Source organism: Elephantulus edwardii, unplaced genomic scaffold (genome assembly GCF_000299155.1).
Source record: "Elephantulus edwardii isolate Elephantulus edwardi_28Jun2011 unplaced genomic scaffold, EleEdw1.0 scaffold00001, whole genome shotgun sequence".
NCBI lineage: Eukaryota > Metazoa > Chordata > Mammalia > Macroscelidea > Macroscelididae > Elephantulus > Elephantulus edwardii.
In genome coordinates, this window is record NW_006399751.1 from 3,354,849 (window position 1) to 3,367,272 (window position 12,424).

The 12,424-nt window shown below is 39.7% G+C and overlaps 1 pseudogene; it reads right to left on the reverse strand.

Moving 5' to 3' along the window:
* Nucleotides 1–6,818: 6,818 nt before the first annotated feature.
* Nucleotides 6,819–11,838, reverse strand: LOC102876766 (annotated as a pseudogene).
* Between the last annotated feature and the right edge of the window lie 586 nt (nucleotides 11,839–12,424).

Below are 12,424 nucleotides of genomic sequence, written 5' to 3' on the forward strand. Positions count from 1 at the left end.
TAATAATAATAAGAAAAATTTTTAAAAAAAAGACAAAGATTCTCACCACTGGGCCAATCAGCAGCATCATGAAAGATGGAGAAGAGACCGTGTTTATTTACAACTTCAATTTGCTCAGTTCCAGAATCAACACTGTTGGCACTAGCAGTCAGAAAATCAAAAGACCAATTGCATTGGGAAAATCTGCTGTCAGGGACCTTGCCAGAGTGCTAGAGAGCAAAAATGTTAGTCTTGAAACTAAAGTGCACCTGATATAGGACATGGTCCTATTACTTGATGTGCATAGAAGAGCTGGACAATGACTAAGGATGACAGAAGAAGAATCCATGCTTTTGAGTAGGTACTGGAGAAGAGTGTTGAATATTATATTGACCTCAAAGAGAACAAACGAGTTTGGCTTGGAGAGGGTGAAACCAAGTTGCTCCTTAGGAGGAGAGCATTCTGAAGCTCCATTTCACATCCTAAGGGGATGATGCCAGGAGGGACCAGTCCTTGAAGAAGAATATCATGCTTGGTGGCACATTTCTGGCTTGATATTCTGCAAGTTCTCTAAGGCTCTCTCACAAATTCAAAAGGGGTTTCCTCAAGCTCTCCACACCTACTAGCATTTTTTTATATTAAATGCCATGTGATCCTTCATTCTCAGTTCCACCATATACTCCTTCCCTGTGAAGATATTCCTGGTCCCTCCTTGCCACATGAATGGACAGATACATGAGTAAGAATAAGAGAATGTTAAAAAGCCCAAGGTAATAGTTATTTTTTTAGGTTTTTAAAATAACATGTGTATGTTACAACTTGCATGAACAATTCACTGGAGTAATCCTTCTAAAGATTTCTTTTAAGTAACAGTCAATGGTTTTATTCCTGTGCTTCTCAATAAGGGCAATTAAGTTCCTGCCCCTCTCAGGGGACTTTTAACAACTTCTGGAAACATGTTGCAATGTTTGTCATAACTAGAGAAGGCAATGCTAGTGGCATCTAGTGGGTAGAGACAGGATAAGGGAAAACATTTGACAGTACCTTCCACAACAAAGAATTATTTGTCCAGAGTGACAGTAAGCTGAGAGATGGTGTTTTATATGGTTCAAGGACATATATCTGAAACAATAAAACTGTGGTTTGTTTTTCTTCTTTAATTTGCATCTTTGGCTAATAAAGCTGGTTTATATTGCTCAATTTGAATTATTAAAGAATGTTGGCATTTTCTTGGGTATATTCTTCCGAAAAGGTCAGGAATACGTCAAACTTTTATTCAGCAGCAGTGTTTCTGCGTTCATTGACTATCAAATGGTCATTGTCTGTGACTCGAATTATATAATAAATCTAACACATAAATTATTTACCCAGATTTAATTTCACTGACTATTATCTTTGTATTTTTTCCCCCACTGCCAGCTAATCTGGCTCACTGCATTGGAATTTTGGTCATGCCCATTTTCCTTCCGCACTAAATTATCTCCATAACGTAGTATAAACAGAACAAGCTTGTGTGTGATGTGCTTAACTGTTAATTTACCTAATTAAACTAATTCAATTAAATAATTTACATCTTTTTGGTAACATGCCAGTTGATACCAGCGGCACAAGTGAGTTGTTTTAGAAGATAAATGTGCAGCAAAGAATGGAAAAAGAAATAATGGAACACAAAAAGAAACAACAGACCAAATCTCTTGGCTTGAAAATGAAATGATTGGGGGGGGGGGGGGGGGACGGACAGCGGAGCGGCAGGGAGGTTAACACTGCCTTCACAAGATACTGTGATTAGCTGTTTTTCTTAAATCAATTTTCTCTAGGAAGTGCTATTTTAACATAGCAATTGGGATTCATAATATAAGGAATATTTTAAACATTATGTTTAAGTAATGTGTGTTCATTCTCACATTAAGATGTTGTGAGCTGCTGTTTGATGTTATTGAGTGGCTTCCAACAGCAAAGGGGATGCCTGTGCTATCACTGTTGTGCTTGAGTCTTTCTTTGCAGTTCCTGGTTATTCATCTCTCTTAAGGCCTCCCTCTTTTTTCACTGACACTGTATTTTAGCACAATGTTCTTCAGGAATTGATTCCTCCTTGGAAACACGTTGAAAGGATATAAGACACTTGCCATTCTTGCTTCTAATGAAAATTCTGGCTATACTTCTCCCAAGGGAAAATGTTTCTTCTTTTTGTTATCCATGGTATAACTACAGATACAAATGCACCAAAAATAACTGGTCATAACTGGTCAAAGTCCACCCATTTCAAGAGACAGCATATTATCAAAAACTGTGGTTCTGAAGGAATCTGACTTGTACTGAAGGCATCAATAAATGGACAGACTGCTAGAAAAATTCTTTTTTCTATGCCAAAATATTAGAAGATGGATACTTGGCCAACTGAAAAAAATCCACATTTCTGTCCATTCCAAAGAAAGGTGATCCAACAGAAATGTATAAATTATTGAATATCATTAAAATCATATACAAGTAAAATCCTGTGCATTCAGATATAGTTAGTAAAGTGTTTGGGGTACTAGCAAGAACCGAGAAAAGTCTTTTGGAACAACTTTAAAAATCATTTTGTTAAATTAAATATATTTAGGACATACATATTTCATCTATAGTTATAATCTAAACATTCCTGTGATAAACACACAAAAGTAAATGTAAAACAATTTATGACAATAAGAATCAAAAGGGGGGAATCTAACACCACAGATTTTAGCAGGACAGTCGAAATAACCTTTCATCTTTGAAGATCTGCTATGAATCCACCACTTGACTGGTCTGGGCTCTTTGTTCTGGCTTTAGGTCACATCACAGGCAGTCCATTCCATCTCTAACTTTTGGGAGGTGGGGATGCGGTGTCTGGACAGAACTTTGTCTTCTCTCCAGGAGTACCCAGCGAGGGTAAGATGTGGAGTCATGCTCTCCTTTGATTCATATTGGGTGAACAAAATTCTCAGTTCCACAGAATTTCATGAAAGTCTCCCAACTGAAGCAACTTTCTGAAGACCACGAGGGAAAAGTATGGGAGATTCCAGTATGAACCTTACTATTCAGTAGCATCTGTCTTCTTTCTGAGGCTTCCCGGTGGAAGAATATGTTTTTTTCCACCATCCTTCAGAGGTGAAACATGACTCATTTTTTCACTTGTTTTCAAGCATTCTAGATGTCCAAGCTTCTTATTTTTCCATTTCAGGAGTACAAAGATATAAATTACGGAAATAAACCAAAACGGTTTAGAAAAGGGTTATTTTATTTGGGAGGAAGCAGGTTAGTACTGCTGATACATTTCTCTGTTGAACACTTGAATGGGACGATTTTTCTTTACAAACATCAATGACTCCAGCGCCTGTTGGCCTTTCTGACGAGAGATTTGGAGGCTGGCAGTTTGGTTTCTAATGCTAATTCTTGTCCTGTTCATGCAGTTGTTAGCTGTTAGGTGACATCCAGTCGTATACTGACTCACAGCAACCCTATGAGATCTGAACCCTGTCCTATCTATCCTGTGCCAATCTTACAAATCTCTGACACACTGGAGCCCACTCTAAATGGAGTTTATGTTAGTAAATACCAGGCAACCAGTTCTCTGGAGTCAGGTCTACTCCTCTATCTATTCCTGGTAATTGTCCTGGCTCAGACTAGTACATTACAATTCAACCCTGTCACCACTCCTCGGATAGAAAGTACTCCTCAACAGCATAATAACAGACTCAAACATAAAGCATAGAACTGAACACCTTTTAATTCTGTTATAAATAAGGATGTTAAAGTCATCTTCATGGCAACAAAACACACACACACACACACGCAAGCCATTACTTGTGTGTGCTTACCCTAGAGCCACTTGTACGTGCAAAACAGTCCAACAAGGACAGCATGATTATGTGTCTAGCCACATTTATGACTGAGGGTCTTCCTCTTTTTTTTGACTGACATTTCACTCTTTCAACTGGAATGTGCTTTTTCAAGGATTAACCCCTCCAGATAATATGCTCAAAATATGTTACATAAAGTCTCTCTCCTTCCCTCTTAGGAAATCTTGCCCCGCACATCTTCTAAGACACTTATGTTTAATCTATTGAAGATCATAATATGTTAAATACTCTCACCATATAGAAAGGCATCATTCTTCTTTGATTTCCTTACTGTTCAAATTTCACATGCATATAAAGCAAGGAAAAATACATGGCATGGGTCAGGTTCGCTTTAGTCGTTAAAGTTACATCCTTGCTCTTAATCACTCTAAAGAGGTTCTGGGCAGATTTATTCAATGCAATATGCATTGGATAAATAGAAAATAACACATTTTTAAACGTCTTTTTTTTCTTTTTAAACATCTTGATTGCTACATCCATAGGTACTGATTATTGTTGTCGTTATGTGCTGTTGAGTTGACCAAAAATCATAGAGACCATATGCACAATAGCTTTGAACTTTGCTCTATCCTGAGCCAATCTCACTCTCTCTGACAGACCTACTCTCATTATCCCAGCTATTGTGTCAATCCATCTCACCCAAGGTCTTCCTCTCCTGTGCTGCCTCTCAACCCTTCAAAACATAATATTCTTCTCCAAAGACTGGTTCCTCTTGGCTACATGCCCCCAAGTATGAGAGACAGAGTCTCAAAACCCTTGCCTCCAACAAGCAGCTTGTTTTCACCCTCTCTAGGACAATTCTATTAGTTCTCTTGGCAATCCATGGTATGTTCAATAATGGTCTCCATCACCACAACTCAAAGGCAATGATTCTTCTGTCATCCTTGGTCACTGTTCACCAATCAGATGCATAGTAAGTAACTGTGAAGACCATGGCCTGGATCAGGCATACCTTAGTCTCTAAACTAAATGACATCCTTGTCTCTCTGGAGAGGTCCCTGACAGCAGACTTCCCCAATGCAATCTGTCTTTTAATTTGATCTCTGCTGATGCCAAGAATGTTTACTGTAGAACAGAACAAACAAATTGTTAGCAACCTCAATCTCTTCTTCATACATAAATGATGCTGCCAATTGGCCCCGTGATGAGTATCTTTTTGTTGATGTTGTAGATTAATTCATATTGCAAAACTACACTTCTTGACCCTCTGCAGCAGATTCTTCAGACTCTCCTAAGTTTCAGCAAGTAAGCTTGTGTCATCTACATAACGCAAGTTGTTAATGAGTCTTCCTCCAACCCAGATGCAACATTCTTCCTCATAAAGTCTAGCCTCTTGAATGATGTTTCGCATATAGATTGAAAAGCTATGGCAAGGACACATCCCTAACACATTCCTTTTCTGATTCTGAACCATGCAGTGTTTCCTTCCTCTCTCTGTTCTGACTAATGCCTAACAATCAGGTGTTCTGGGATTCTCATTCTTCTGAACTTTAGCCACAGTTTCTTGTGATCCACGTAGTCAGTGCCTTTGCACAGTCAATAAAACACAGATAGATATTCCTCTGATACTCCCTGCTTTTGGCCAAGATCCATCTGACATTAGCAGTGACGTCCCTAGTGCCACAGCTTCATCTAACCCAGCTTGTATTTCTGGTAGTTCTCTATTAACGTACTGCTATAGTTGCTTTTGGGTAATCTTCAGCAGTTTTGCATGTGATATTGTCTGATAACTTCCATATTCTGTCAGATTACCTTTTTTTTGGAATGGGAATAAATTTGGATCTCTTCCAGTCAGTTGGCCAGGTTATTTTCTCCTAGATTTCTTGGCACAGGTGAGCAAATCCAGGGCTACATCTGCTTGTTAAAACACATCAAGTGGTTTAACATCAATTCCTGGAGCTTTGCTTTTTAGCAATTCCCTCAGTGTATCCTGAAATTTCTCCTTCATCACTACTGCCTTTTGAGCATATGCTATTTCATGAAATACTTGTAAGTCAGCCAGTTCTTTTTAGTAGTGACTCTGTGTACTCTTTCCATCTTCTTATGACGCTTTTTGGATCATTCAGTATTTGGCCTATAGCATCCTTAAATATTGCAATTCAAGAATTGAATTTGTTCTTCAGTTCCTTCAGCTTAAACAATGCTGAGTTTGACCCTTTGACTTTCCTACTCAAGCTCTTTGTACATTTCATTATAATATTTTACTCTGTATTGCTGTGCTGCCTTTTGAAATCTTCAGTTCAGCTCCTTCACATCTTGATTTCTTCCTTTGTTTTGGCTTCTCAGCACTCTAGTGAAATACTCAGAGTTCATCCTGGTCTTTTCTTCCTCCTCTGTCTTTGTAAAGACCTTTTGCATTCTTCATGGATAATATTTTTGTTATCTTCCCACAGCTCATTTGGCTTTTGTTTATTAATGTTAAAGGCCTCTAACCTGTTCCTGATAAGGTGTTTTTTTTTTTTTATTCAAAAGGGACAGACTCAAGTTAAAATTTTGGTTCTTGCTGATTTACTTTTCTTTAGCTTCAGGTTGAACTTGCACACTAGTAGCTGATGGTCTGTTCCATAATGACCACCAGGCCTAGTTTTCACAGTTGATACTGAGCTTCTCAAATAATTCTTTCCAATGATGTAATGAATCTGATTCCTGTGCAGACCATCAGGTGAGGTCCATGTATATAGTTGTCATTTATGTTTCTTATAAAAGGTATTTGCAATGAATAAATCATTGTACAAAATCCCATAATTTTATCACCAGCCTTGTTTCTACATTCAAGTAAGATTAAATAATTAACTACATAAATCTTTTATCTATTTATCATAATGTTAACTGATCCGGTTATGAGAATTTGGGGGTTTTTTTTAGCATTTCAATTTTTTTTTTTTAAGAGGAGTGTGCTGGGGTGGGGAGGGGGTCAAATGCTTTACCAAGAAAAACAAAAACTGTGCTACAACCAATTTATTCATCATCATCATCTTCCTCCTCCTCGTTCTTTTCTTGCCTTTGGCTTTTTGGCTGCCCCAACTTTGCCTTTAGTCCTGTTTGCAGGAATATCCTTCTCATATGCCCCCTTCAGCTTAGCAGCTTCTCATCAGGCTACTTGTCATTGGCAGCGGTATTATTCCACACCTCTCCCAGCTTCTGGGCAACATCACTGTTGGAAAGGCCAGGGTGCTCACCTTTGATTTTGAGGTGATACTGAGAACAAGAAAAAGGCCAAAGGGGCTTCTTGGATGTGTTGGGATCTTCGAATTCCTTCTTTGTTTTGCCCTTAGGAGTGATATAGGTTTCATATCTCTCTCTTATAATAGGCTTTATCCGCCTTTGCCAGGTCTTCATATTTACCTTTCTCTTTTAGCAGACATGGTCTTCTACCTCTCTGAGCACTCTTGAGAAAATTCTGAAAAAGTGACAGAAGCATCTGGACGCTTCTTGTTGTGCTCGTCTCAACAGCCTAGCATTAAAAATGCCTATGATGACATTTTGCCTCTTGGCTTCTTAGGACCTCCCCTCCTTTGCCCATGGTTGGTTATTTCTCCTAAGTGAGACACTGGCTCTGTGGAGCTCAATGTGCTGTAATGGCTGTGAGAGCAGGAGCCAGAGGCCAAATTTTTATTTTTCGATGCTGAGGTATAATTCACTCTGAAGGCTAAATAGTCTATGAACTTCGGTAAGTGCTTTTAAGTTTTCTTCAGATTCCATAAGCAAGGTTGTGTTGTTTGCCTTTCAAAGTTGTTTATGAGTCTTCCAATCCTAATGCTACATTCTTCATAGAGTCCAATTTCTTATAATGCCTATTCAGTAAGTATACATGAAAAGATACAACCCTGACGTATCTTTCCTGATTTTAAACCACGCAGTTTCCCCTGCTTCTGTTCAAATGACTGTGTTTTTTGTCTATGTACGGATTTTGCATGAGCATAAAAAGTGTTCTGAATTCCCATTCTTTGAAATGGTATCTATAATTTATTATCATCCACACAGTTGGATACTTTTGCATAATCAATAAAATTCAATAAAAAAATCTTTATGGTATACCCTGCTTTCAGCAAAATCCTTCTAATGTCAGCAAGGATATTCTCCATTCCAAGACCCCTTCTGTATTCAACATACAAGCTTAAAAACATTTATCAACTACTTTATACTAGGCAAAACGTGCAAAATTAACCTCATTTAATTGCCACAAAAGTTTTAAGGTCACAAAGCCCAACTTACAGATGGAGACACTGAGATCCAAGAGGTAAAGCTGACTTTGCCTAGATATTTTATAGTAAGTAAACAGAAAATCCAGAACTCACATCAGAGCCCACAGAAGAAACCAAAGAATATGTAATTGTTCTAAGATGCTGTCGGACTCAAGGGCAGAACAAAGGAGGGCAGTGTCTTAGTAAAGGAGGTATTTCTTCTTATTTGGGGTTTAACAAAAGTAGTACCAGACTGGGAAGAATAAGCATTCTCCCAAACAATCGTAGAAGAATCTTAAAGACATGAGCTCAGTTTACCCACCTGAGAAACCTGAATATAAAGACTGCCTATATTTTTTACTGGTGATTACTCACTCACTGTGAGAATCAGATGGATAAAAATCTTCTGATCACTTCAACTGGCATCAACTATCTTTACCACCAGGCAGAAGGGACAATGTCATATTTAATAATCACACAATAGGTGCTCAATAAACGTTTGATAATCATTTCAAGCAAAATGGAATCTTCTACTTGACATTTTAGGAAAGGTTTCTGTTTCATAGCTTTTAATTTTTATTCCCCTCCCCTTGCTCTTTTAATCTTTCCTTCGCCCTTTCTTTTCTTGCCTCACATTCTTATCCTTGATTCCAGACAGTCCAGAGCACTCATCTTTGGGTCTCCAGCTGGTCACACCTCAGTGGGTACTAACTGGCTAGTCCCAGCTGGTGTGCAGTGGGCCGCCCACAAGCCCTGGGCAGCCCGGAGGTAATGGCCAGAGCTCAGCTGGTGACAAATGGACTCTCTGGGCCTGTGACCTGATGGGGCCCATTAATCACCAAGGGGAGGTGCTCTTTCTGCATATGTATGGTGCCAGTACTCCTGACCTCCATGAGACACAGAGCCTAAGCTTTGATTTTTGGAGTTTTGTTTGCAAACTAAAGAAACAAATATGGGAAAAAAGTAAAAAGACACAAGTAAAGAAAGTAAAAGGTCAAAATGAAAATGGTTTGAGATGGGTGATGAATGATCTGGGCCAGATAGTGGTTGTCATTTCTGGCCTTTGGAAATTACACTAATGGGGAAGAGTGAGTATCAAGAAAAGGAAGTAGGATAATCATTCTTATAAGGCAAGAGTTTGAATGCAAATTAACCATGTCTTCAAATCTAATTCCTAGTGTGTGTACAAGCGTGCATGTGTGTCTATGTATAGAAAAGAGAGAGAAAAGGAGAAGAAGGGAAAAGGAAAAAAAGAGAGAGAGAAAGGAGGCGGCGAATGAGAGCCACTCATGGATATCAGCATTAAGGAAGGAACAAATGTGTGCATCTGTGGATGCTTCATAAAAAATACATGGCTATGTTGCATGCATTGCATCAAAACCAAGACATTACTGAGAAGCATTCATTGCATGTGTTCATAACACAAACATAGAAACATGAGAGGACTCTGTGACCTCTTCTCTCAAGACAGTTTTGGATGATTTTTGCCAATTCCTTAGAGAGCACAAGAATCTACTACAAGTGAAATCTCCGTGAAACTCAAGGCTGAGGTCTGTCCCGTCCACATATTCTGGCCCCATGCGTAAAGATGTCAGTGTGCTGATTATTCTGATTAGACTTTGAGTATAATTTACGGTGCCCAGCCATTGTGGCTGGGTGTCTGGCCTGCACTTGCTGCCCTGACGATGCCATTTTTAAAATGTCAGCTCGGCCATGATTCATGGCTGATACCGGTGACATTGCTACTGACCTGAAAGAGTTAGGCAGCAATATTTAATTAAAGGGGGAGGTGGAGGAAAAACAGCCTCAGGAAAGAAGATGGTAACATCTCAAAGAACCTAAATAATCCCTGCGAAGACCAGGATCTCAAAACAAGGCAGAGACATTGAGAGTCTGGTGTGTGTTCACTTATTCAAGGTATTAGGTGTTCAACTGTCATTAGCGAGTGGCACACTCTTAGTGACTGACACACCCACTCTCCATCGTTCAAAGAATCCTGTTCCTGCTCTGTGGGGATTCCCTGGGAGTTAGGGCCACCTATTTCTCTGATTTCAGGCCTTGTCACATGTGGGTTGGCCTGTCTGCCATCTCGCCTCCTAAGCACAGCAGCCTCTGGAGTCCTGCTCTATTGCCTACACCCAGACTGGCTTTCTCCAGTTGCAAAGGGGATCTGACATCACCTTGTAGGGGGTCAAGTTTAGCCACCAGCAGTAGCATCAGTACCCAGGTATTACCTTACCCATTCAAATTCATTCCAAACTCTGTGAACTGAAAAGATTAAGTGGAAGAAAAATTATTTCTGAAAACCCATACACATATACTATTTACACATAAAGACACACCCATATCCACAGAACTTAGTGGGAAGTCAGTAAGCTAGTCCCGTTTCTGGAGGTAGTAGGATAGACTTTCTTGATAATGGGAAGGGTTCAATGAGCCAAGGCTGGACAACAATAGACAGCCTTTTGTCCAGGCCTGTGGGAGCCAGGCTATTGTCTTCTAGGCCTCTAGATGGGGGCCTCATCTTTCCCCCTGTGACACTAGGGTCAGGGGCACACATGCTGGCCTTGAACTCTCCGTCTGTCTCTCCCACCATATTAATTACTATTCCCTTTGGTCAGGCTAAGAAAACAGCCCTGACTGCATTAGTGCTAATTAAGAAGAGTGAGCTCGCCTTTCTGGCAGCCTTCATCAGTCCCTGCAATGCTGACACCAGGAAGGGGCCCTAACTTATTACCGTAGAAGAAAACACCTCCCAGTGCTCCTTGCTGATAGGGAGAATGATGAGATGCCCTCTCTACAACCCCCAACACTGAGTGAGCTTCTTCCATCAAGAATGCATATGCCCCCAATGACCAGCAACCCAGGAGGACAGTCTGGGTCAGCAAACAGAGAGGACAGGGAAATATCTATGTTTTCTTGGCCTAAGGGAAGGTAGCAAAGCAAATGTAGGATCATGTTCACTTTGGGCTCCATATGTTCCCTTCTTCTGCTTTCTTCACTCACTATAACTAAATTAGTAATCATAGAATAAATGTAGATCACTACATGCCAAAAGAAATCATCATGCTGTTCATTTAAAATCACCAGGTTACAATAGGTTCAAGACTGTAATTCAGCATCCTGGTAACCCCAGATTTTTCTCCCAGGACTGAAAACAAGACAAGGCATAATTCTCTCTTTCCTGTGTTGTATTTTCACCATCACCCTTACTGTCCTGATATTCCACATCATCTCTTCTGTGAGCTACTGTTCACTGCAATAATCTAGTCACTATTTGCTCCAGTATATCTTGCTTAAACCAAAAGGTTTGCATCCTAGACGATAAGTGCTTCTGTTACCTGTCTGATTTATAAAACACTCAGCTGGTCCCTTCTGCCTATAGAAGATACACTATTCTTTTACAAGCTGGACAGATTCTTCCCCTCTTTTCCACTTTTTAGTCACTTATTTTACACCAAATCTAAATCCATATCCATAAAGTCAATTCTGACTCATAGCAACCCTACAGTGCTGAAAGGAACAACTCCACAGAACTACCAAGGCTTAAATCTTTACAGGAGCAGGCTGCCACATATTTCTTCCACCGGTGGTGGGTTTTAGTCCTATACCAGGGTAACAATGCCCTCTGTTATCCCAAGACATCCTCCAATCAATCTACACCAGAAACAGCAGAGAAAAGACACTGTTATGGCTCCAAAGCAGAAAAATAAATGGCCAAAACAAGCAGTAAGGAGCCAAGGGTCTCCCCCACTGGCCCTCATGGGTTCAGCAAATACTTACCCGACATTCATTACTGCTGTTTGAAAATAATCACCTTAGGATTTTAAAAAGTCCTGTACATTTTTAAAATGAAGACATCCAGTTTTTAAATGTTGACAACCAATTCAAATTAGAAGGCTCTCTGCTAGGTACTGTGTGCTCTACTCTCACCACAGCTTATGGCACACAGATTTCCCCAAATAACCTCACATCATCACACTTTTGCTCATCACTCTGCCTTCCTGGTCTGTGTTAAATGCAAAAGGACTTTTCTTCTGTTATAAAGCAAATTCAATATCAACTGGGCGTATTTTGCCTTAATAGAGTTGCCAAATAAAATATGAGACACCCAGTAAAAGTGAAATTTCAGACCAGGAATGAATCATTTTATCTGGTAAATGTGTTTACCTTGTTTACCCCATTCTCACTCAAGGTAGGTGCTGTTTCAGGTGTTTGGGATAACAGCAGTAAACATTTTACACCACCTCTCCCTGCCACCACCACTTCTCTTCCACATGAAGCTTACATTCTGTGTATAAAACTGTTTTCTTTTCTATCTCAACATCAAGAATTTTAACAGGAGTAAATACAGCTAGATCTTGGGCACTTGTTCTACTT